General features: G+C 38.2%; 1 protein-coding gene across 14 annotated transcripts in view; it reads right to left on the bottom strand.

Moving 5' to 3' along the window:
• ELF2 (E74 like ETS transcription factor 2) overlaps positions 1-23,774 on the bottom strand; it is a 130,174-nt gene that overhangs the window by 40,503 nt on the left and 65,897 nt on the right. For 3 of the 14 annotated variants that reach the window (XM_030815696.1, XM_030815694.1, XM_030815692.1), the window contains one exon: positions 19,009-19,167. The exons of 8 other annotated variants lie outside the window; for them this stretch is intronic. The gene's annotated coding sequence lies outside the window, so the exon portion shown is untranslated. The remainder of the gene's footprint in view (positions 1-19,008; positions 19,168-23,774) is intronic. 3 more of the 14 variants (XM_030815697.1, XM_030815691.1, XM_030815695.1) reach the window with 1 other exon arrangement.

Below are 23,774 nucleotides of genomic sequence, written 5' to 3'. Positions count from 1 at the left end.
GAGTTCAAGACCAGCCTGGCAAATATGGGTGAAACCCCATCTCTACTAAAAATACAAAAATTAGCCGGGTATGGTGGCATATGCCCGTAATCCCAGCTACTCGGGAGGCTGAGGCAGGAGAATCGCTTGAACCCAGAAGGCAGAGGTTGCAATGAGCCAAGATCACGCCACTGCACTCCAGCCTGGGTGACGGAGCAAGACTCTGTCTCAAAAAAAAAAAAAAAAAAAAAAAGTAAAGAAAAAAATATGCAATGCTTTCAATGTTATTTAGCTATAAGTATTTTAACATTTTCATTTCTTCTTTGATCCACTAATTTTTAGTTTCCAGTATTATTATTTTGATTGTCTTTTCATTGTTTTCTAATATTCTTGCATCATGACAAAATACTTTGATTTTCTTTTTAGAGAGAAGGTTTAGCTGTCACCCAGGCTGGAGTACAATGTGGCCTATAGGTGAGTGCCACCATGCCCAGCTAATTTATTTTTTACAGAGACAGAGTCTCACTATATTGTCCTACCTGGCTTGAAACTCCTGGCCTCAAGTGATCCTCCTGCCTCAGCCTCCCAAAGCACTAGGATTACAGGCATGAGCCACCATGCCTGGCTGAAATAACCTATTTTGTATGACACTGATTTTCTAGACATTGTTAATATTCCTCTATGTAATAGTACATGGTTAAAAACTGACATATATAACTAAAAAATGTTTAAGTTTCTATTAGGTTAGGTACAATGTCCTATATATCTCCAATTTACAAAGTTTGTTAAGCCCTTTGTAGTTGAATTCTTTGATACCACTTTTAATTTCATATATGCTTGATTTTTTCCACTTTGACAAAGATCGTTCCACTATTTTGTAGACATGTCTAGTTTTCCTACAAATTTTTGTTTTAAGTGGTATTTCAAGGCTGTGTTGCTAGATGCATATAAGTTTATGATGATTTTTTTTTCCAGATTGTTCCTTTTAGCAGTATAAAGAGTATCTCTCTGTCCCAATTTAAAAAGTTCACTCTAAATTCTATTTTATTATACCAGCTCCCTTTGATTAGTACCTTTCTGGTAAACAGATTTTTCTATTTTTAAAACTTTTTTTTTTTTGAGATGGAGTTTCACTCTGTCACCCTGGCTGGAGTGCAGAGGCACGATCTCGGCTCACTGCAACCTCCACCCTCCGGGTTCAAAGGATTCTCCTTCCTCAGCCTCCTGGGTAGCTGGGACTACAGGCGCCTGCCACCGCGCCCAGCTAATTTTTTGTATTTTTAGTAGAGATGGGGTTTCACCATCTTGGCCAGGCTGGTCTTGAACTCCTGACCTCGTGATCCACCCGCCTCGGCCTCCCAAAGTGCTGGGATTACAGGCATGAGCCACCGCACCCGGCCGATATTTTTAAAACTTAATTTTGGTTTATCTGTTATATATTAGCTGTTTCCACTCATTTAATTTTGCTTTATGCATCTATTATAAATAACACAGATTCTTGTCTTGTGATCACAATAGGTAATTTTAATATAATTTCTGATATATTTTGTACTTACTTCTACTATCTTGATTTATTATTTCTATTCCATCATTTTATTCTCCTCTGTTGCCTTCTGTTAAATTGGTCAAGTTTAGTTTATTCCCTAACCTATCCCAAAGTTAGTATTTTGAAAGTTACATCTTCTATGTTCTGGATGTTTAAAATAAATGACCCTCTTTTCACTTCTCATCTTTTCCAAATAATGTTTCACACAGTTCCTCACTATTTTATTCAAGGGCCATCACAATCTGGTCCCACTGTACCTTTACCTGTTTAGCCTTATCTCTCAACCATACCTGTCTATATAGCCTAAACTCTAGTTAAACTACACTGACAAGCAGTAAACTACACTGACGGGCAGTGTCTAAATAAAATACAAAGTTCTTGGCAATCCTTTCTGGTTCATGATGTGTTCTCATTCAATAAACAAATATTTTATTGAAAACCTACTGGGTTCCTGGCCCTGAGAAATTCCAGTAAACACAATGGATATAGTCTCTGACTTTATGGAGCACAGTGTGGAAACATTAAGCAAACGAGCACGAATATAAATATAGTCAAGTAAAACTTCCTAAATACATGAATTCAGATAAGTCAACTGATAACTGGCTCCCATCTTCCATCCTATCCTCAAAAAGCTGTCACAGGAGTACACAACCACCACCAGGTGGCACCAAACCACAGCTAGACCTTAGACTGATTTTGGATACCTTAGTCTGAATTCTGGAACCCATTTCATACACACACCTCTTCCTCCTATACCCAGACTGACCCAGGCCATTTCATTAACCTCACATTAATGCCAGGTTTTATGTGATTTGAATTTCTTGGAAGGTATTTACTACCTAATGGTGGGAACTGAATGCATGACAAGTTGTAGGTGCTAACAACAAAACACATTAAGTAATGGAGGGCTATGATAAAAAATAACAGAACAGTCCTAATTGAGATTTAAGAATATCAGCCAAGGCCTCTTTCTCTGTGAGAAAGTGACATTTAAACTATAATCTAAAGGACAACCAGGAGTTAGAAATTGAAAACTAGAAAATAATCTACTCCAGACAGAAAATGGCATGCGTGAACACCCTGTGGAGGTCAAGAGTTTGGATTAATGGAAGGATGAAAGGAGCACTGTGATTACAATAATTTGTATTGTGAGGGGAAGGGATATTATATAATTCATCAGAGTACAATGCTTGAGCTTGGGCTCTGGGTTAAATCCTTGCTTCTACCACTTAAATAGCTATCTAGCCTTGGAAAAGTTATTTGGCCTAGGGTTGAGAGTGTGAAATATGTATGTTAATATGTAAAACCCTAAAAACAATTCCTGGCAACATAGTAAAGAAACTTTAAATGTTAGAGCTGTCTTTTTTTTTCCTTTTTTGCGGGGTTGCTATTATTGTTATTGTTTCTAGATGAATCTGAGAAGCCAAATTATTCAATGTCTTAAAGACCATGTTAAAAACTCCTGCCAGGCGCAGCAGCACATGCCTGTGGTCCCAACTACTTGGGAGGCTGAGGCAGGAGGATCGCCTGAGTCCAGAAATTCTGGGCTATAGTGCACTAAGTCAATTGGGTATCTGCACTAAGTTCGGCATAAATGTGAGGGACCACACGGTTGCCTAAGGAGAGGTGAACCAGACCAGGCTGGAAACAGAGCAAGTCAAAACTCCTGTCCTGATAAGTAGTGGGACTGCACCTGTGCATAACCACTGTACTCCAGCTTGGGCATCATAACAAGACCATAACTCTTTAAAAAAAACATTTTTTTAACTGCATCCATTGAAATACAGAAAAAAATTAAAATTAAGTGAAAACAATTTTAAAATACTTCTGAATTTTATCTTAAGTGCAATTAGAATCCACTGAAAGATTTTAGGGAGGGAGTATCACTATTCCACTTACAAATTTATATTTTAAATCACTTTGGCTACTATGGTGAGCATAGATTGCTGGGATAGGAGAGGAGGCAATAATGAAAACAGAAAGGCTGATTAGAAGGCCAAAGGCCATCAACATAGCTCGTGTAAAAAACTACAGAGTGAAATAGCCTAGTAGCAATGAAGATAGGAAGACTCAAGATATACTTTGGAGGCAAAATTAACATGATTTGGTAATGGACTGGGAGAAGTAGGAAAAGGTATAAATAAATGACTGACTTCTCAACTAGAAAATTCTTTTCTTCCAAATGAAATTTTATTTATCCTCCCAAACTCAACTAAAATGTAAACTTCCCATCAGAATAGCTAAGATCTCTCTCCTTCACTCTTATAACACTAATATTATTAAGTCTTAGGTTATAAAGAGTTGTTTCCTTATATATTTTCCCCACAAATGAGTGAGCTTCTTTACAAGAGGGACCATATCTAATTTCTTGCTCTAGTTCACATAAAAAGAACACAGTGCCACACACATCACAGGTCATCTCAGGTAACCCCACTAATGGTCTCAGATCCAGGACAACTCCTTATTCTTTTGTTCTTCCTTTGATAAGCACAAGAATTCAGTCTGCTTTCTTCTCCTTTCAGCTATTCTATTTTTTGGAGTTTGTTTTCCCTAAGACTAGCTGCAGAATTAACTGGAGTCTCTCATTAGCCTTCCCATTTCTTGTGGCCTCCAAAAACAAATATATGGAGATTCTTTTTGTAAAGTGCTTGGTACTAATTATTATGGAGAAACAGAGGATAACAAAATTAGACATAGGATTTATATGATCTTACAAGAGTGGTCTCTGACCTATACAATACTTGGCTCCTTTTGTAAGATGGTAAACTGAATACACTGGCTTCTGATCTTTACTTTTATGCCCAAGGATAAAGGTCACTAAAAGTTCTTCCTTTTTTATGGAGGCCTCCCTTCCCAGAACATAGGCCTTCAGATGAAGCCTAGCCAAAATAATCGGTGCTTCTTGTCTCAAGTAAATAACTTGCACCTGATAGCCTCCTAAGTATGTAATATTAGCAATGGAATTAAAAACGAATGTAATTCTGCCATCCTTGTTTTTCCAAACAAAATGAAAAAAGCTTAATGTTGTAAACCTAGATACTAACTGTAGACCAATGTCCCTAGAGAAAAAGATAAATAGAAAAAAAAAGGGATGTCAAGTTTATTCAAGAAAGTAAATGTCTCAAAAAGAAATTACCGCCTTTTAATTTCTTTCTCCTCTTGAACCAAGTTCTTGGTTTCCTCTTCAAAAGAATTTTTTTCTTTTTTTTTTTGTTTTTTTTTTTTTTCTGAGACAGAGTCTCGCTCTGTCGCCCAGGCTGGAGCGCAGTGGCACAATTGCGGCTCACTGCAAGCTCCGCCTCCCGGGTTCACGCCATTCTCCTGCCTCAGCCTCTCCGAGTAGCTGGGACTACAGGCACCCGCCACCACGCCCGGCTAATTTTTTGTATTTTTAGTAGAGACGGGGTTTCACCGTGGTCTCGATCTCCTGACCTTGTGATCCGCCCGCCTCGGCCTCCCAAAGTGCTGGGATTACAAGCGTGAGCCACTGCGCCTGGCCTAAGAATTTTTTTCATTCTCAGTAATTATTCTAAATCCTGCCTTTATTTTCCAACTATTACACATCAGAAAAAAGGTGATATGGGGAAAAAAATTCAGATTTTCCTGAAAGACTTGTCAAACACCATATATAAGAAGTATCGGAGCCCGGCGCAGTGGCTCACACCTGTAATCCCAGCACTTTGAGAGGCCGAGGTGGGTGGATCACGAGGTCAAGACATCGAGATCATCCTAACATAGTGAAACCCCGTCTCTATGAAAAAAAAAAAAAAAATACAAAAAATTAGCCGGGCATGGTGGGTGGTGGCGGGCGCCTGTAGTCCCAGCTACTCAGGAGGCTGAGGCAGGAGAATGGCGTGAACCCGGGAGGTGGAGCTTGCAGTGAGCGGAGATAGCACCACTGCACTCCAGCCTGGGCGACAGACGAAGACTCCGTCTCAAAAATAAAAAATTTAAAAAATTAAAAAAAGGAAGTATCGGCCAGGCATGCTGGCTCACGCCAGAATTCCCAGCACTTTGGGAAGCTGAGGCGGGCGGATCACCTGAGGTCAGGAGTTTTAGACCAGCCTGGCCGAAATGGTGAAACCCCATCTCTACTAAAAATACAAAAATTAGCCAGGCGTGGTGGCGGGCACCTGTAATCCCAGCTACTCAGGAGGCTGAGGCAGCAGAATTGCTTGAACCCAGGAGGCGGAGGTTGCAGTGAGCTGAGATCGTGCCACTGCACTCCAGCCTGGGCGACGGAGCAAGACTCCGTCTCCAAAAAAAAGAAGTATCTTTTTGCTAACTAGATCGGAGACATAATTTTTTTTTTTTTCCCCTGAGACAGGGTCTCGCTCTGTCAGAATGCAGTATCAGGATCACAGCTCACTGCAGCCTTGACCTACCAAGTGCAAGCAATCGGCCCACCTCAGCCTCCAAGTGGCTGGGACTTCAGGCACCTGCCACTATGCCCAACTAATTTTTGTATTTTTTTGTACAGATGGGGTTTTGCCATATTGCCCAAGCTAATCTTTTCTTTTTGATGTAAAACTTTCTCGTGATCTTTTGCAAGCTCATCTAGTGATAAGAAAATCTCCCAAGTTCTAGCTGTGATATTGTGAAATATGTGTGAAATATATATATTTAGTCTTGCTCCCCATTTCCTGGCATACAAGTCCTAAAATCCTTGGAATCTCCAAAGTAATAAGTGACCTTTTGTGTGCTAAAGATTGACTAATGGCTGGCAGCCCCTAGGTATCTTCAGGATAGGGGCTGGTCACCAGAAAGAACAAGGCAGGATTATAGGGTTGGGACTTTCAGCCCCACTCCCAACCTCTGGGCCTCAGGAAATAGGGCTGAAGGTTAAGTCAACCACCAACAGCCAATGACTTAATCAATCATGCCTACTTAATGAAGCTTCCATACAAACCCAAAAGGAATGAGTTCAGAGACTTTCCTGAGAGCTGAACATGTGGAGGTTCCTGGAGTGTGGCATGCCCAGCAAGGGCATGGGACCTCCATGACCCTTCCCCAGTACTTTACGCCCTATGCATTTCTTCATCTGTATCCTTTAAATATCCTTTATGATAAACTGGTAAATGTGTTTCTCAGAGGATCTGATGCTATCTCCAGGTAGACAGTGTCCGAACTGAACTGAATTAGAGGACACCCAGCTGGTGTCCACTACAGAACTGACTGACTAGTTTATTGGTCGAGAGAAATCCAACACACTTCATGGTAATCAGACGTCCCAGGGGTCTTCTGTGTTAACTGTTGAGAGTATAGTGAGACAAAGTTTGTTTTTCTACTCACTAACAAATAATTGTTTAAAGATATTCTTAAGTCCTGAAAAATAATTGCATATTATCACCACCCAGTTTAATATAAAACATATGAAAAGTATTTTAGTTAAATAAAAAATGTAATTGCTCATTCTCTTCAAGTAGTGTATATATTTTGGCTTATTTACAAAGTGAAAAGAAATCAAACACCCAATTATGACCAAACACTGACTTTAAACCAGGAGAAAACAGCATAGGACTTCTTTCATTTAAAAACAAAAACAAAAACAAAAAAACAACTGTTACTCTAATGAAAATAAAGGCTATAAAGCTACATTTGTCTCTTGATATACTCAGTGAAAAAAATATACAGGAATGTTGGCTGGGCACAGTGGCTCATGCCTGTAATCCCAGCATTTTGGGAGGCCGAGGTGGGAAGATCACTTGAGGTCAGGAGTTCGAGACCATCCTGTCAACATGGTGAAACCCTGTCTCTATTAAAGATACAAAAATTAGCCAGGCGTGGTGGTGCCCACCTGTAGTCCCAGCTACTCAGGAGGCTGAGGCAAGAGAATCACTTGAGCCCGAAAGGCGAGGTTGCCGTGAGCTGAGATCGTGCCACTGCACCCCAGCCTGGATGACACAGTGAGACTCTGTCTCAAAAAAAAAAAAAAAAAAAAAAAAAAAAAATATATATATATATATATATATATATATATGAATGTAAAAAATTTAAAAAGTCATAGTTAGTCCTACTTCATCTCCTAATCCCACTCCCAAATCATAACCAATTACTGCGAACAGGCTGAGTTCTGAGCATTGTTCTCTGATTTTTCCATCAATGAGGACAGGAAAATCTGATTTTTTATGGTATTGTTACACACATAAAAAATTAAAAATAATGAGATTTAGGAATACTTAATTCCATTTGACTTGTTCCTCTGCCTCTAACCAGAGGTCTTCACTGTCAACTCTCATGATGACATTTAAATGGGACCTACCACAATAGCAATAATGTAATCTGAACATTTGAATTCACTACCATACTTGGCAATTCTTTCCCTCACCTTTCCCCAACCCTATCTACTCTATAATACTATTATTTGCTTGAATGCTCATTTTTCTCAACTTAGTAAGCTTCTTTGAGGCTAGAAAGCATGTCTTATTCAACAACGAATTGTTCACCTTCTAGGAGCCATGGCAGTAATACAGGTAATGTGTACATGATAAATGTTAAGTTTACGAATTAACTATCTCAATTGTACCTAATAACTGTCATATGGAAAGGGAGAGGAAAAAAAAACTATCCACTGCTTTAACTGCTTGAAAAGAATAATTCATGAGTTTATTATTTTAGCTTAATTCTATATATTTACTTTAAAGAACAATTTCAAAAGTTATACAATTTGATTTGTGACAAAGTAATTTTACTGTAGTGCAAACTTATATGTTTTGTCCACTAGATTCTAAGTACCATAAATGTAGAGACTTTGCCTTTCTTGTCTACACTGTAGCCCCGTGCCTTAAAATAATGCCTTGCATTTACTAGGTGCTCAATGAATGCTTAATGATGAATAGTAACGATGCGTTACACTATTTCATACACCTGAAAGGACTTTACCATCCTTTTACTCCCCAAAACAATTTTTTATGATGGGTATAATATAGTAAGAAACTACCGAGTTAACTGAATTTTAACAATGGCAGAAACTCCCTTTCTGTGCTATCATTTCCAACACTCTAGGAATAATGACTGTCAAAAAATGATCCTGGCCAGGCACTGTGGCTCATGCCTGTAATCTCAGCACTTTGGGAGGCCAATGTGGGAGGATCACTTGAGGCCAGGAGTTTGAGACCACCCTGGGCAACATACAGAGATTCCATCTCTACCAAAAAAAAAAAAAAACAATAAAAAAATTGCTGGGTGTGTTGGCTCACATCTGTAGTCCCAGCTACTTGAGAGGCTGAGGTGGGAGGACTGCTTAATCCCAGGAGTTCAAAGTAGCAGTTAGGTATAATGGCACCACTGCACTCCAGCTTGGGCAACAGAGTACGACCCTGCCTCAAAATAATAACGATCCCTGGCCAACAGCAGCCTTATCACCTAGGGACTTGTTAGAAATGCAAATTCTCCAGTTCTACCACAGATCCAATGAATCAGAAATCCTGGGGATGGGTCCAACAATCTGTATTTTAACAAGGCCTTCTGATAATTCTTCTGTATGCTTAAGTTTAAGAACCATTGGCCATGGAAATTTTTGTCATGGAGATAGAAGGGATCTCAAACCAACAAAGAGGTCATTAAAATATTTAATAAACTTTTTTTTTTTTTTTTTTTGAGACAGAGTCTTGCTCTGTCCCCTAGGCTGGAGTGCAGTGGCGCCATCTCAGCTCACTGCAAGCTCCGCCTCCCAGGTTCATGCCATTCTCCTGCCTCAGCCTCCCGAGTAGCTGGGACTACAGGCGCCTGCCACCACGCCCGTTTTTTTTTGTATGCCCGTTTTTTTTTTTGTATTTTTAGTAGAGATGGGGTTTCACCGTGTTAGCCAGGATGGTCTCGATCTCCTGACCTCGTGATCCGCCCGCCTCGGCCCCCCAAAGTGCTGGGATTACAGGCGTGAGCCACAGCGCCCAGCCCAAAATATTTAATAAATATTTAAAGAAATATATTAAATGTTCAGCCAAAGAAATTAAATTCTCACTCCATTAACAAATATGAAAAATTACCACTACATATTTGAGAGGCTTTTTTTCCTTTAAAAAAAGAATACAGCAGGGATCATAAAACTGTACTTAAAATGTGACATATTTAAACTGGCTTTCAGATCCCTAGTATGGATTATTAGAGAAAAGAGAATGGAAGTAGGCAGAACATAGAGGAAGAAAGGATGATGAAAAAGGTAGATGACATTAAAATAATACATGGGTGAGACTTGGGAACAATAGTTTTTTAGCTTCTAACTAAAATTTAGCTCTTTAGTTTTAAATAAAAGCACAAACCACAGTTGTTTTAGTAGTATCTGTGATTTCATGACCAATATAAATCACAGATATTTTCATATCTTATTACAGTTGTTTTTTTTCTTTGAGACAGGGTCTCGCTCTATATAATTTATGGTCATCACTACTTTGAAATTATAGCAGTAAATTGTATCTGTCACTAGATCTCATTATTTAATATATTAATACAGAAACACATGCATTGATATATGTATCACAATTTAAAATAGTTTGATAACTATATATATATAGATATAGATATATATCTATATATATATATATATTTTTTTTTTTTTGAGATAGAGTTTTGCTCTTGTTGCCCAGGCTGGAGTGCAATGGCGTGATCTCGGCTCACTGCAACCTCCGCCTCCCAGGTTCAAGTGATTCTCCAGTCTCAGCCTCCCAAGCGGCTCAGATTACAGGCATACGCCAACATGCCTGGCTATTTTTTTTTGTATTTAGCAGAGAAGGGGTTTCACCATGTTACTCAGGCTGGTTGCGAACTCCTGACCTCAGGTGTTTCACCTGCTTCGGCCTCCCAAAGTGCTGGGATTACAGGCGTGTGCCACCATGCCCAGCCTTGATAACTATATTTCAATATATATGGTTCCTTTTCAATCCTAGATATTTTACTTTATATTTTAACACAATGCTCCGAGAGAAAGTTCATGGGCTTCACCCTATGGCCAAAACGGTTCATGACACAAAAAGGTTGAAAAACCTTACAACCTAAGAACTGACCACTGAATTTTAAAAAAGGAAAAAGACAAAGGAAAACCTTATAAAATTTAACAGGTAAGAGCTATTAAAAGTTCTGTTGACCCCCTCTGAGTGATAGGCCTCTTTATAAATAGACATTCACAGACAACTACCCTCTTCACCACTACTACCACCTCCTTGAAACATATGTGTTAAAAACCTCTTGTTAAAACAATAAATGTTTGAGGTGATGGATATCCCAATTACTCTGACTTTATCATTACACATTATAGATATGTATCAAAATATCATACGTACCCCAAAATGTGTACAACGATTATAAACCAATTTTAAAAATACAAAAAAATCAAACTAAAACACAACACTAAGGGTAATAACAATCAACAGCTAATAACTATAGTTAAAAGAGACAGAGAGGCATCTTTACCATGCAATCAGAGAATTTTCACATTTTAGGGGAATCAAATAAAAGTACCTCTCAATAGCTAAACGGACTTCTATTAGTAAGTCCCTTAATCTTCTTGTAGTAAACATTTGGGTATTCTAGATTTAGAAACGTGTGAATGTTGGAAAGGTAATATGATACACATACCAAATATAACAACTCTCACAAGTATGGGATAGCACCACATGATAAAACTGATAAATACCAGAAAGATCAAGAAATCCTTCCTAGAGAAATGTCTGATCACAGATAAAAACAGAGGGGCTGGCTTTTTAGGCAAAGTGTAAACCTTACCAAGTTGTGGAAGCTAGAGAGCCAGGAGAAGAGAAAAAAAAAAAGGCATGGTAAGAGCTAAAACTGAAAAGGTGAGAATGTGTATCTTTAAGGCATTTGATTTTATCCAGAATGTCATGATAATTAATACAAGGGCTTTATGAAAGAAAATGACAATCAATTTGTCGATGATAGGCTGTCATTAAATTTTTTAAAAAAGAAAATGACAATCAAAGTACATTTTAGAAAACTTATACTAGCAGCAGTATGAAGAATGTATTGAGCTTTCTTCATGCCAGGCACCATGCTTAACACTGGGAATACCTTATTATTAGTTTTCAGAACAGTGAGAGACAATTACTGTATTCTTCATTTTGCAGATGAGGAAACTCGTACTAACAAAAAGTAAGTGGCTTCCTCAAGGTTATACAAATTAAATTAACGATAGAAGGGAGACACAATTCTCTTTTGATTTCTGGTAGCAAAATGGAAATTCAGAACATTTTATTAATAACTATGTTATGGAAGCTTATTAAAAAACAAAAACTACAGAATCTCTCAGGCCCCAAAGCAGTACTCTAGAACAGAAACAGTCCCATCCTAGCAATCAGGAGACCAGGGTTTCTGGACCTGCTCCATTGCTAACTAGCCCTTTTGAAGAGATGGACTAGATTACCCTAAAATCCATTCATATTCTAAAAAAAAAAAAAAAAACTGTGCTTTCTAAAAATGCCATAGAATGACTAAAAAGCACACTCAAAATAGCAGACTAGGGTTGTGGGGAGGTGGTTAATGGATAGGAAGGCAACAAAACATACCCTGCTCTGAGAACAGACTTGTCTTTATTAAACAGGTAAATGTCCGTGGGTAGAAAATAAGAAAAGATAAAAGAATCGAGGAACTGGCTGTTAAGGAAGGTCACAGAAGACTCTCAAATGAGGGGAACAGAACAACCTTCAAACTCACACATCTGAACATTTTAAGATCGTGGGCCCAAATAAGTAAGTATGCTTCCTGCCCCGTGTCTAGAACTGTTAGAGTAACTCTGATGCAATGATCAAATGAGGAGGCATCAAAGCAACTCTTCTTTATTTAAAGAAAAACATCATGGAAAGTATCTTCTGCCAAAGATACTATGTTATCTCCCTGAAAAAGCCCTCATATACCTTAAGGAGAGCATGGTAAACAAGCATCATTGCCACAAATAACCTGCTGGTATAAATCTAACTTTATTTTTTTTTTTTTTCAGGAAGATGCTTCAATAACTTCAAAAAGTAAAGCTAACAACATCTTAGTTTCTTGGTCCAACAATTATTTCTGGTCACTAATGTAAGACAACTTGGGGTCTGGCCAGTACTCCTAACCCACAGTATTTAACTGTCTGATTTACAAAATTAAAAAATTAAAACCTAGTTGAGAAAAATGCACTACCACAGCATGAGACAAGCAGCATTAAGAAGTAGCAGACTTAATGAGGTAAACGGCTGAATATAATACAGTTTATTAAATGAGAATTTTAGTCCCTTGGCTATTTATGACTGTGCCAAAGTAGTACTAACAAGCCAGGTGGTCCTGCTCTAAAGGTATAAGGCTGTCTATAAGACATTTAGTCTTAAGAGATAATCTCTTAAAAGAGATACCTCTTTAGAATCACATTTGCATATTAAAACATCTGAGAAGTCTTCCTGTAAATAAATCTGTTTAATTTTCCTTCACCTAGCATTTTCTAAACTTATTTAATCAAAAACCCATTTTTAACAGCCATAAAAAAGAATGAAATTGTGTCCTTTGTAGTAACATGGAACAGTCAGAGGCTAACGCACAGACAAAAACCCAAATATCACACTTACAAGTGGGAGCTAAATTTTGGGTTCATACAATACATAAAGATGGGAATAACAGTCACCGGGGATTCCAAAAGGAGGGAGGGAGGAACGGAGGGAGGGAGAAGGGAGCAAGGATGTTTTTAAAACTTCCCACGTGTACTGTGTTCACTATCTGGGTGATGGGATCAGTAGAAGCCCAAACCTCAGCATCATGCAGTATACTCTCGTAACAAACCTGCACATGTACCCCCTGAATCTAAAATAAAAAGAAACATTAAAAAATATTTTTGTGTTATAATTAATATTGTATATTAGAAATCACTTTGAAAAAGAATGCTATTTTTTGATGTAAGCATCTTGTAAGTACTAGCCATATCAACTAATCAGAAAAACTTTTAAGAAATTTACACTCAAAGCTATGTCTGTGCTATTGGTGTAAAAGAAGAAAAAACGACCTAATCACAATAACAAGATTAAGACTCTTTAAGTGGCAAAATAAGATAAAGCTGCTGACCATAGCAGAGCACATGTTCTGGTGTCCTGGTCCTTCCCCCAAAACAGTATGATGGGCTTACGTCACATTTTCTTGCCCAATTCCTGTTGTGACCAAAGACGGACATCTGTAAGGCAGCTATCCAGGGACAAAATGTTTGAGAATGGCCATGGAATAAAACTAACTAAAGATAAAACCTGGGTACTAAAAAAAACTAATCTTTGTTTCATGAAACACCTTTCTAATCGGGAGACTGAACTGATAACCGTATCACAGACAATCATGTTTTTTCATGCTTTTACAGAATGAAGTTATTAAGAAACAGCATCTCAGAATTGAAAATTATAAAAGAAACCTAGTTTGAATACCTACCTGACACTTGAATTCTCTTTACAATATCCTTAAGTGGCATTCTAGTTCATGCTTTAAAATCTCCAGTTGTAAAGATACTCACAATCTCTCATTTCATCTTAAACAACTGCATTGCTTAGGAGCTATGATTTGAATCTTTATCTAAATCCATATAAAAATGAGAACTTGTCACTAACAGGCCAACCTACTCCAAAATAATTGTTGTTAAACTAAAAGATCACTTCTTTTTGGCAATTAAAAAACACACATATCCGGAATCTTCCATACTTCTATTGTAAATATTCCATTATATCATTAATAAACAGGATAGTAATTATCTTAAGGAAGAAAGGGGAAAATTAAATTGGGGAACATAAGACGTATTTAAATTAACACTGCTGCCAATATTTTATTAATTTTAGTAGTACACACACATTAGTTGAATTTTCCAGTTTTTTTAATATTCTAAATATTGTGTATTACATTTTTTAAAAAGAAAAAAATCCATTATAAAGCCCTTTGATATATATTTAGTTGTGAAGGCTCAAATCATAGCTCTTCTGTATATAATTGTCTTTACAGTATCTACTATGACACCTAAGGCCTAGAACACTGTCAATGATGCCAGTGGAAATAAAAACCAGCAGTTGTTTGTATGCAGCGCTGAAAATACAGAAAGAGTTTCAAGATAACTTTTACTTATAAGTTAGTCCTCAAAGACATCAAGACCAAAAGAAATATATTAACTTACGCTGTCTAGTCCAAATGATCAAAATGATATACTTTTTTTTTTTTTTTTTTTGGAGACAGGGTCTTGCTTGTTTGCCCAGGCTGGAGCAGTGGCGCCATCACAGCTCAATGAAACCTTGAACACCTGGGGCTGCAAGGAGTAGCTGGGACTACAGGTCCATGCCACCATACCAGCCTTTCTTTTTTTTTTTCTTTTTGTACAGACGAGGTCTCAATATAAAATAATACTCCTATTACACAATTGACTTAAAGGCCACCAGCCTAGATAAATACCTAACAAATTCAACAAATAGGCATGGTATTCAATCACGACTCGCTGTTTTGAGTCTCACCCAGGTCCTGGAAAAACCCACAAGTTTACACAAATGGGCATGGACAATGGATAAGGGACAATGATTCCTCCTCCTGAAACAGCACCGTACAAAGCACCTACCTTGTTAACTCCAAAAAGAAAGGCTGGCTGAGCAACTATCTTAATCTCTACTACTTTTAGCTTAGTGTAGGCAATGAGCATACCTATACCCCAAATCTGGAGAGGTAGACAACTTAGTGGAAGGTGAAAAAGAACAGTTAGCTAGATATCAGGGAGCTATGAATGAGAAACCAAGGAGTTGAGACTTTAAGTAATTCTTTGACTGTCCTATTCCTTTTTTCATTTACAGCACTTACTATTTCGAAGAAAACTAAATTTGTATTTTTCAAAACTGCTCAAAACTTTAAAAAGGCTCCTCACTGCCCTTTAGACTTAATTGATCCAAGAAACAGATACAAAGCTTTAAATGCCCTCAGCAATAAGATTTTTTTCTGTTTTGCCTCTTACACCTCATTTTAATCCCCTTTCTTTCTCATAATTCATACTCTAGCCCTACTGAATCTCTTTCAGCAACTCAAATAAGCCTTGTGTTTCTTCCTCCAGACTTTCAACCTTGCTATTCTCTGCCTGAATAATTACTTCAGATGTCACATCCTCAGGAAGGCATTCTCCTGCTGTTTACTCCCATAAACTTTTAATTAATCCTATCATAATTCTCATCACATTTTATCATAATAACATGTTTAATAAATTGTTCATCTACATATAGCTGAAAGCCTGATGAGGGCAAAGAGAAGGTCTTGTTTACCACAAGATATTCAGCTCTGAGGCTGGGACATTGCAGGTCCTCAGTAAGCACTGACAGATGGCTGAATGGATGTATGGATTTGCCTAGAGATATGTGTTAAAGCATTCCTATTTGTACATCTAAGAAAATCTTAAAAACTATCTCTACTTGGCAACACTTGTAACCTTGTTTGCTACTCATTTAAAATTCTATATAATCCACAGTTAGGCTTCTCCTCAGTCTGAATTAATAAAATTGTATTATTTAGATAAACTGTTATATAGCAAAATTAAAAGTTAACTAGTGTTTCTTTAAAAAGTCTCTCTGAATCACTTGAACCAGGAAGCGGAAGTTTCAGGGAGCCGGAATTGCACCACTGCACTCCAGCCTGAGTGACGGAACAAGACTCCCTATCAAAAAAGATAAATAAAAAAAAATTTTAAAGTCTCTCTGAATACAAAGGAATGAATGGCTACTAGTTTCCAAAATCAAACAAATATCTTTTAATGATCTATCATCTAGATATACTTTTCTTTCCTTTACATAAAACAGATGTTTCTTGGTATACAAACATCATTTAAAATCATTCCTTTTCATCCAGGCAGGGTGGCTCATGCCTATGATCCCAGCACTGTGGGAGGCCAAGATGGGAGAATTGCTTGAGCCCAGTAGTATGAGACCAGCCTGGGCAACATACTGAGATCTTGTCTCTGCAAATAATAAAAAAGTTAGCTGAGTGTTGTGGCATTTGCCTGTAGTCCCAGCTACTAGGGAGGCTAAGGTGGGAGGAGCACTAGAGCTGGGACAGTAAAGGCTCCAGTGAGCCCTGATCATACCACTGCACTCCAGCCTGGGTGCCAAAGAGTGACCCTGTCTCAAAATAAAATAAAATAAAATTGGCTGAGTGCAGTGGCTCACGCTTGTAATCCCAGCACTCTGGGAGGGTGTGGTGGTGGGTGCCTGTAATCCCAGCTACTAGGGAGGCTGAGGCAGGAGAATCACTTGAACCTGGCAGGCACAGTTTGCAGTGAGCCAAGATCGTGCCACTGCACTCCAGTCTCGGTGACAGAGACCCTGTCTCAAAAAAAAAAAAAAAAAAATTGGCCGAGCGCAATGGCTCATGCCTGTAATCCCAGTACCTTGGGAGACCAAGGAGGACAGATCGGGTCACTTGACGTCAGGAGTTTGAGACCAGCCTGGCCAACATGGTGAAACCCCGTCTCTACTAAAAATACAAAAATCAGCCGGGCCTGGTGGTGGGTACCTGTAATCCCAGCTACTCAGGAGGCTGAGGCAGGAGAATCGCTTGAACCCGGGAGGCAGAGGTTGCAGTGAGCCAAGACTGCACCACTATACTCCAGCCTGGACGACAGAGAAAGACCATGTCTCAAAAAAAAAAAAAGTTAAAAATAAATCATTCCTTTTCATTTCTGCTTTATTAATTGACGGAGTAGGTTTTGCTTTTGGCCACTATTTTCTCCTTCATATAATTAATAATCTGTAAAACATACATTCAAGTGCACTAAAAATCGTGCTATTTTAACGAGCCCTTAAAGGATCCTGTTTTTAAAAGACAGCTTAAAAAGCAGAAGCTTCATTTCATTTTCTTTTTAGATCTCAAAGTTATACTAATTAAGTGATATTCAATTAGCATAACACTCTATTGAAGTAAATATGTCATATTAAAATGAAGTAAATGTCATATTAAAATAGATTTTCTTTTTCTATATACTCCATAATCTGATACCTTATGGTTATTTTGTATAATTTTAAACAATATGGTTATATGATTTTTTTACTTAAATATCCTCTCTTAAAAGACATTAAAGAATTGAGAGGCCGGGCATTGTTGCTCACGCCTGTAATCCCAGCACTTTGGGAGGTCAAGGCAGGCAGATTATGAGGTCAGGAGATCGAGACCATCCTGGCCAACATGGTGAAACCCCATCTCTACTAAAAATACAAAAATTAGCCAGGTGTGGTGGTGCATGCCTGTAATCTCAGCTACTCAGGAGGCTGAGGCAGGAGAACTGCCTGAACCCAGGAGGCTGCAGTGAGCCAAGATCGCGCCACTGCACTCCAGCCTGGCAACACAGCGAGACTTCAGTCTCACACACACACACACACACAAAATTTAGACAGCATGCTCAGCATTGATATGGATTTCTATACCACAACTCACCTCCATTTTTCATAAGCCTCATATTTTAATGTTTAATTCCCAGTAAATGAGAGTTTCAGGAAAGATTCATAATTGCAAATCATATTTCATTAATCCTAAGATACACATTTTTTCACATTTGACATCTCTGAAATCAGTACCTATCTTAAAGTTGATAGTCTCTTAAAGTTTATGTTTGGCAGCATTTTTTCCTTTAGTGGTATAAAAATAATGTTTCTTACCATTGAAAGCATCTCAGGCTAAATGAAATAGTTTTTTTTTGTTGTTGTTGTTTTTGTTTTGTTTTGTTTTTTTGAGACAGAGTCTGTCTCTGTTGTCCAGGCTGGAGTGCAGTGGTGCCATCTCAGTTCACTCCAACCTCCACCTCCTGGGTTCAAGCGATTCTCCTGCCTCAGCCTCCCCAGTTGCTGGGATTACAGGCGTCCACCACCACGCCTGCCTAATTTCTTGTATTTTTTAGTAGAGATGGGGTTTCGCCAAGTTGGCCAGGCTGGTCTTGAACTCCTGACCTCGGCCTCCCAAAGTGCTGGGATTACAGGCTTGAGCCACTATACCTGGCTGATAGTTACTAAAGTACTAAAATTTTTTATCTAATAATACTGTCTGATCTAAATCACAGTACAATTACAATTCAAACAATTCTAGAGTAAAAGCCAAATGAACTTAAGATTCACATTTTACCATTTTAGAAAACTTAGGGCTAGGCTAACCTCAAGAAAATAAATAATTGGGGGAAAAAACACTTACTAAAAATTTAGGAAAAGATGTAGATTAGAAGCAAAAACAACAGAAATGACAAAAAAAAAAAATGACTTAAAGACGTTCAGTAAACAGTAGCTTCCAGGGAAGTAGAGGCATGAAATAGCCCCAGAGCTTTATCTATAAAAAGAAACAAATATTAAGAATATGGCAAGGGATAACTCAGCAAACTATCTTGGAGGAAAAATATTATCATATTACTTCTCCTTCCTTAAGGAGGAATCATTGTCACCCTTTAAACAAAAATATGGTAAAGGTAGATGAAATAATTTTAATGAAATATAAAATTATAAACATTCTTAATAAATTAAAAACCAACCTACCAGCATTGTCTTCCTTCTGGCTCAATCTGTTTCACCTTCAGGTAATCCTAGGATAGGGGCTCCTTTTCAGATCCCCAGTTTTTCATGTCGATCTTCTACCTCCCTGTGGCAACAATATTTTCTAATTAAAGGAGTCCTTTTGTGCCACAGGGAGGATTTCTGATGGTATAACAAATATAAAAGTTATGACAGCTCATCATGAAGTCAAATTAGTCCTGAGATTCTTCAAGAAAGAAATTTGGCTCCTTATCTTATTTTTCATGAAGGAAATCTGGTTTTATTTTTTAAACTGCATTTTAAAAACCTAAACTTTCATTTTTATTTTTAAAAAGCACTGCTTTCTCATTGAATTATATAAAAATTCTCATCATCATCATCTATCTTTTCAACTAATGTTTAAACACAATTTTTTTGATCACTAAAAATGGTTTAAGTTTTCTTGATAATTAACTAATAAGACTAAATGTTAATGTCTTGATACGTGGTTAAGAAGCAAAGTCCTGTCCCCAGTGGTCAGAAGACAGAAGTAGGAAGCTACCAACCAGACCACTTGACAGCCAATGTTTATTAAAATTAGCAAAGATTAATCAGTCTGCTTGTATTATATAATATTTTATGATTAAAACGCATTTTTTAAAAAAGACTAAAAGGAAATGTTTTTTAAAAAAGCAACAATCCTTGTCTCCTTGTTGCTAAGATTAGGGGTGATGATTTTCAGTTTGCTTATTCTTTGCAATACTTTCCAATTTTTTCCATTAAGCATGTATTGCTTTTAAGAAAAAAATTAGGCCTGTAATCCCAGGACTTTGGGAGGCTGAGGCAGGCAGATCGCATGAGGCCAGGAGTTCAAGATCAGCCTGTACAACAAGGAGAAACCCCGTCTCTACCAAAATACAAAAATTAGCCATATATGTGTGGCGAGTGCCTGTAATCCCAGCTACTGAGGAGACTGAGGCACGAGAATTGCTTGAACCCAAGAGGCAGAGGTTGCAGTGCCACTGCACTCCAGCCTAGGCAAGAGAGCGAGCTGGGCACAGTGGCTCACGCCTGTAATCCCAGCACTTTGGGAGGCTGAAGCAGGCAGATCACGAGGTCAAGAGATCAAGACCATCCTGGCCAACCAACATGGTGAAACTCCATCTCTACTAAAAATACAAAAATTAGCTGGGCATAGTGGCACACACCTGTAGTCCCAGCCACTTGGGAGGCTGAGGCAGGAGAATCGCTTGAACCCGGGAGGCGGAGGTTGCAGTGAGCCGAGATCGCACCACTGCACTCCAGCCTGGGTGACAGAGTGAGACTCCACCTCAAAAAAAAAAAAATCAAATTATTAGATACAAGCAAGAATGATGAACACCAACTGTGATTTTTAAAATGAGACTTAAGTATGACTTTACATAGATGGTTCTTGATTATACTACAATACTAACTCAGAACCCAATCTGTTTCCATTTGTATTTTCCAGCTAGTTATTATATGTTCAACAGTATATTTAACAAAAGAAAAAAGTATGGTCTCCGTCTTCAAGGTGCTTATACACTCACTGGGAAAACAATAGGAGTATATACAACAGAAATAATATAAGCGATAATAGATAAAAATAATAAAATACAAGAAAGTACCTATATCCAGATGGTATAACAGATCAGGTAAGGGAATGTTTACTGTAGACCACCATCATTTTGGAAATCTTCATGTAGTTGGGCCTTAAAGGATGGCTAATACCTACCTGAACACATTATAGATAGGAGGAAACTGTCTTTGAGCAAACGCTCAGAAGCATAAATAGTGCAATCCATGCAAAGGTCAATAAGAAAAATAACTAGGAGAATACAGTGTTTCAGCAGATAAGAAGGCCAGATTATGAAGGATTACTTCTGGATGATTCTATGGGTCACTGAATTTGACAGAAGAGTGGCCACTGAAATCTGATAAAGAGCTTCAGTAGAATGATAAATGGAGATGCCAGAGCACAATAATCAAGGAAGGAATGACAAGGAAAAAGTATAAACTGAAGGTATAAAGCATTTGTTTTTTTTTTAAAGTGGAAGCAAAAGGAAGGAGAAAACAAAAGACATAAACAAAGTTAAACAAATATTCCATTCTAATGTATAAAAGTCCTGTCCATACTTGAAGTCACAGGGAAGGTGCTAATGAAGTTAAAGAAACTCTATGTCACAAGCACTGTGCTTTATGTATTTATTGTATGTAATCTTCACAACCCTGAATTCCTATTTTCTGACAGTGAAACACTCTGAAAAGGTTAAATACTGCCAAGTAAGTGATAAAGGGGAAATTTGAAATCAGAACTAACTAACCCAAGTCAATGTTCTTCCCCTTCCTACTAAAGAGAGCTACTTAAAGGACAAAAAAAAAAACAACTCAGAAATAGTCACCCAGGATTTTCTATCATATTTGACTACTCTTTGTTTCTTCTCCACTCTTTACAATGTAAACATTCTCTAAGGTTAATTCCTTAATTCTATGTCTTTTGTTCTCTATCACAGAGAGACAAATATAGAATTTACATACCTGCTTCCTTGGGAAAAATCTGTGAAATACGTTTCCCCTTGGAAATTTATTTCCACATCTTTAAATGAGGATGATTCCCAAATCAGTTTCTCCCTGACCTTTCTTTACTAAGCTTTAGTTGTACTAGATATCTTCCATTTGCCCCTCCAGATTTATTCTCCACCCTTCTTCAACTTGCTCTCTGTCCCTGGAGACTGACTTCATCAACGGGATTCCTATGGCTTCAGACTGAGTTTGCTCAATGGCGTACCTTAGCAGGGTATTATTGGGAAGAGGCATTGCCCTCCAGCTAGCTGTGTCCTTTGATCAAAGGTTCCAGAATCTCCCAAGGTGACTCCCCTGTTCAGGGCTCTATTCTTCAAGATTCTGGTCACCCTTCCTTCCCCTTGGCCCATGTGCCAAAGGACAGAAACAGCAGTTATTGCTAGGTCTGCAGTACTGCCCTGTCTCTTATGGTTATCTTATATTTGCCTACATGTTTGTAACTAGCCTTTTATTAAAACATTCCTTAAATTATCCTAATTTGAGCATGCCATCTCTTTTGTGATGGGACCTTGACTACACATTTGTGCATCTTTTTTGTTTGTCTGATTGTTTGTTTTTGAGATAAGAGTTTCTGTTGCCCAGGCTGGAGTGCAGTGGCATGATCTCAGCTCACTGCAACCTCCGCCTCCCAGTTCAGGCAATTCTCTTGCCTCAGCCTCCTGAGTAGCTGGGATTACAGGCATGCACCACCACACCCAGCTAATTTTTGTATTTTTAGTAGAGATGGGGTTTCACCACGTTGGGCAGGCTGCTCTCAAACTTCTGACCTTAAGTGATCCGCCTGCCTTGGCCTCCCAAAGTGCTGGGATTACAGGCATGAGCCACTGCACTCGGCCACATTTGTGCATCTTTAAATGCCTAAATATTCATCTTTAAAGTTCTGCTTCAACTCAAAATCATCATGACTATTACCAAACTTATCTGCTTCACCAATCTTGCCTTCCTCAAATCATATGTGCTACTATCACCATCACCAAGCGTCAAAAAGCAGAATATTTTACCTAACTGTGCCTCTCCCCTTATACGTCATATCAGATCACATATAGTAATATGGTTTATACAAGCCCTTTCTGTTCCTGTTGCTACTACCTCGTTATATTTCTCAAGTCATCCTTCAACTCATACTACAACAGCTAGTCTTCCTGTCTCATCTTTCCCCCTATAATTAATCCTATATCCAACTGAAATACTAATTGCATAGTACTTTCTTTTTAGAGACATGGCTCACTGTCACTCGGGCTGGAGCACAATGGTACTACAATCATAGCTCACTGTAACCTCAAACTCTAATCTCAAAGGATTCTCTGGCCTCAGACTCTCAAGTAGCTAGGACTACAGGTGCACACCACCATAGCCGGCTAATTTTTAAATTTTTTTTTTAAGAGATGGAGTCTCACTATGTTGCCCAGGCTGGTCTTGAATTCCTGGCCTCAAGAGATCCTCCCACCTCTGCCTCTGCCTCCCAAGGTACTGGCCCCCTAGTATTTTCTACTTAAAACCTTCCAAACCTTTCTGCTTCCTTATGTGCCTAATTACTAACTCTTGAGATTTAATTCACAATCTAGTCATAGCTCTTAATGAAATCTCCTGCCAATGTCTTATTTACTCAAGATCTTCTGAACAAGTATTGAATTTCAATAGTCTACCCATTTATTAATTCTATTTCCCTCAGTTTACAATGCATTTCACCTACCTCCTATTTGTCCACCTAGATCCTATCATGTGTCCTTTACTTTCTCTAAAACATTCCCTAATCCTGTAAATTGAACTTTCCTCTTCAGAAAATTCCTTTGAATTTGTAAATAACGCTCATTTGACTATTGACTGCTTTGTATTTTGAATATAACATAGATTTTTTTTTCATCTCCACAACTAAATTGCCCCTGAAAAGAAACATGTTGAAAACAGTGCCTCACATATAACAAATGCAGACATAACCTGCTCACAAACTAAACTGGAAAGTTAAAGGGATAAATATAGTAATAAGTATTTAAGGTGAAAAATGAAGAAGCAAATCCTAGACAGCTCAGTCGCCTTAGTCCAGTCTTTTTTTTTTTTTTTTTTGAGATGGAGGCTCACTGTGTCGCCCAAGCTGTAGTGCAGTGGCACGATCTCGTCTCACTGCAACCTCCGCCTACCGGGTTCAAGCGATTCTCCTGCCTCAGCCTCCTGAGTGGCTGGGATTACAG

Source organism: Nomascus leucogenys, chromosome 7b (genome assembly GCF_006542625.1).
Source record: "Nomascus leucogenys isolate Asia chromosome 7b, Asia_NLE_v1, whole genome shotgun sequence".
NCBI classification, from domain to species: domain Eukaryota; kingdom Metazoa; phylum Chordata; class Mammalia; order Primates; family Hylobatidae; genus Nomascus; species Nomascus leucogenys.
This window is presented reverse-complemented; position numbering and strand designations above follow the sequence as displayed.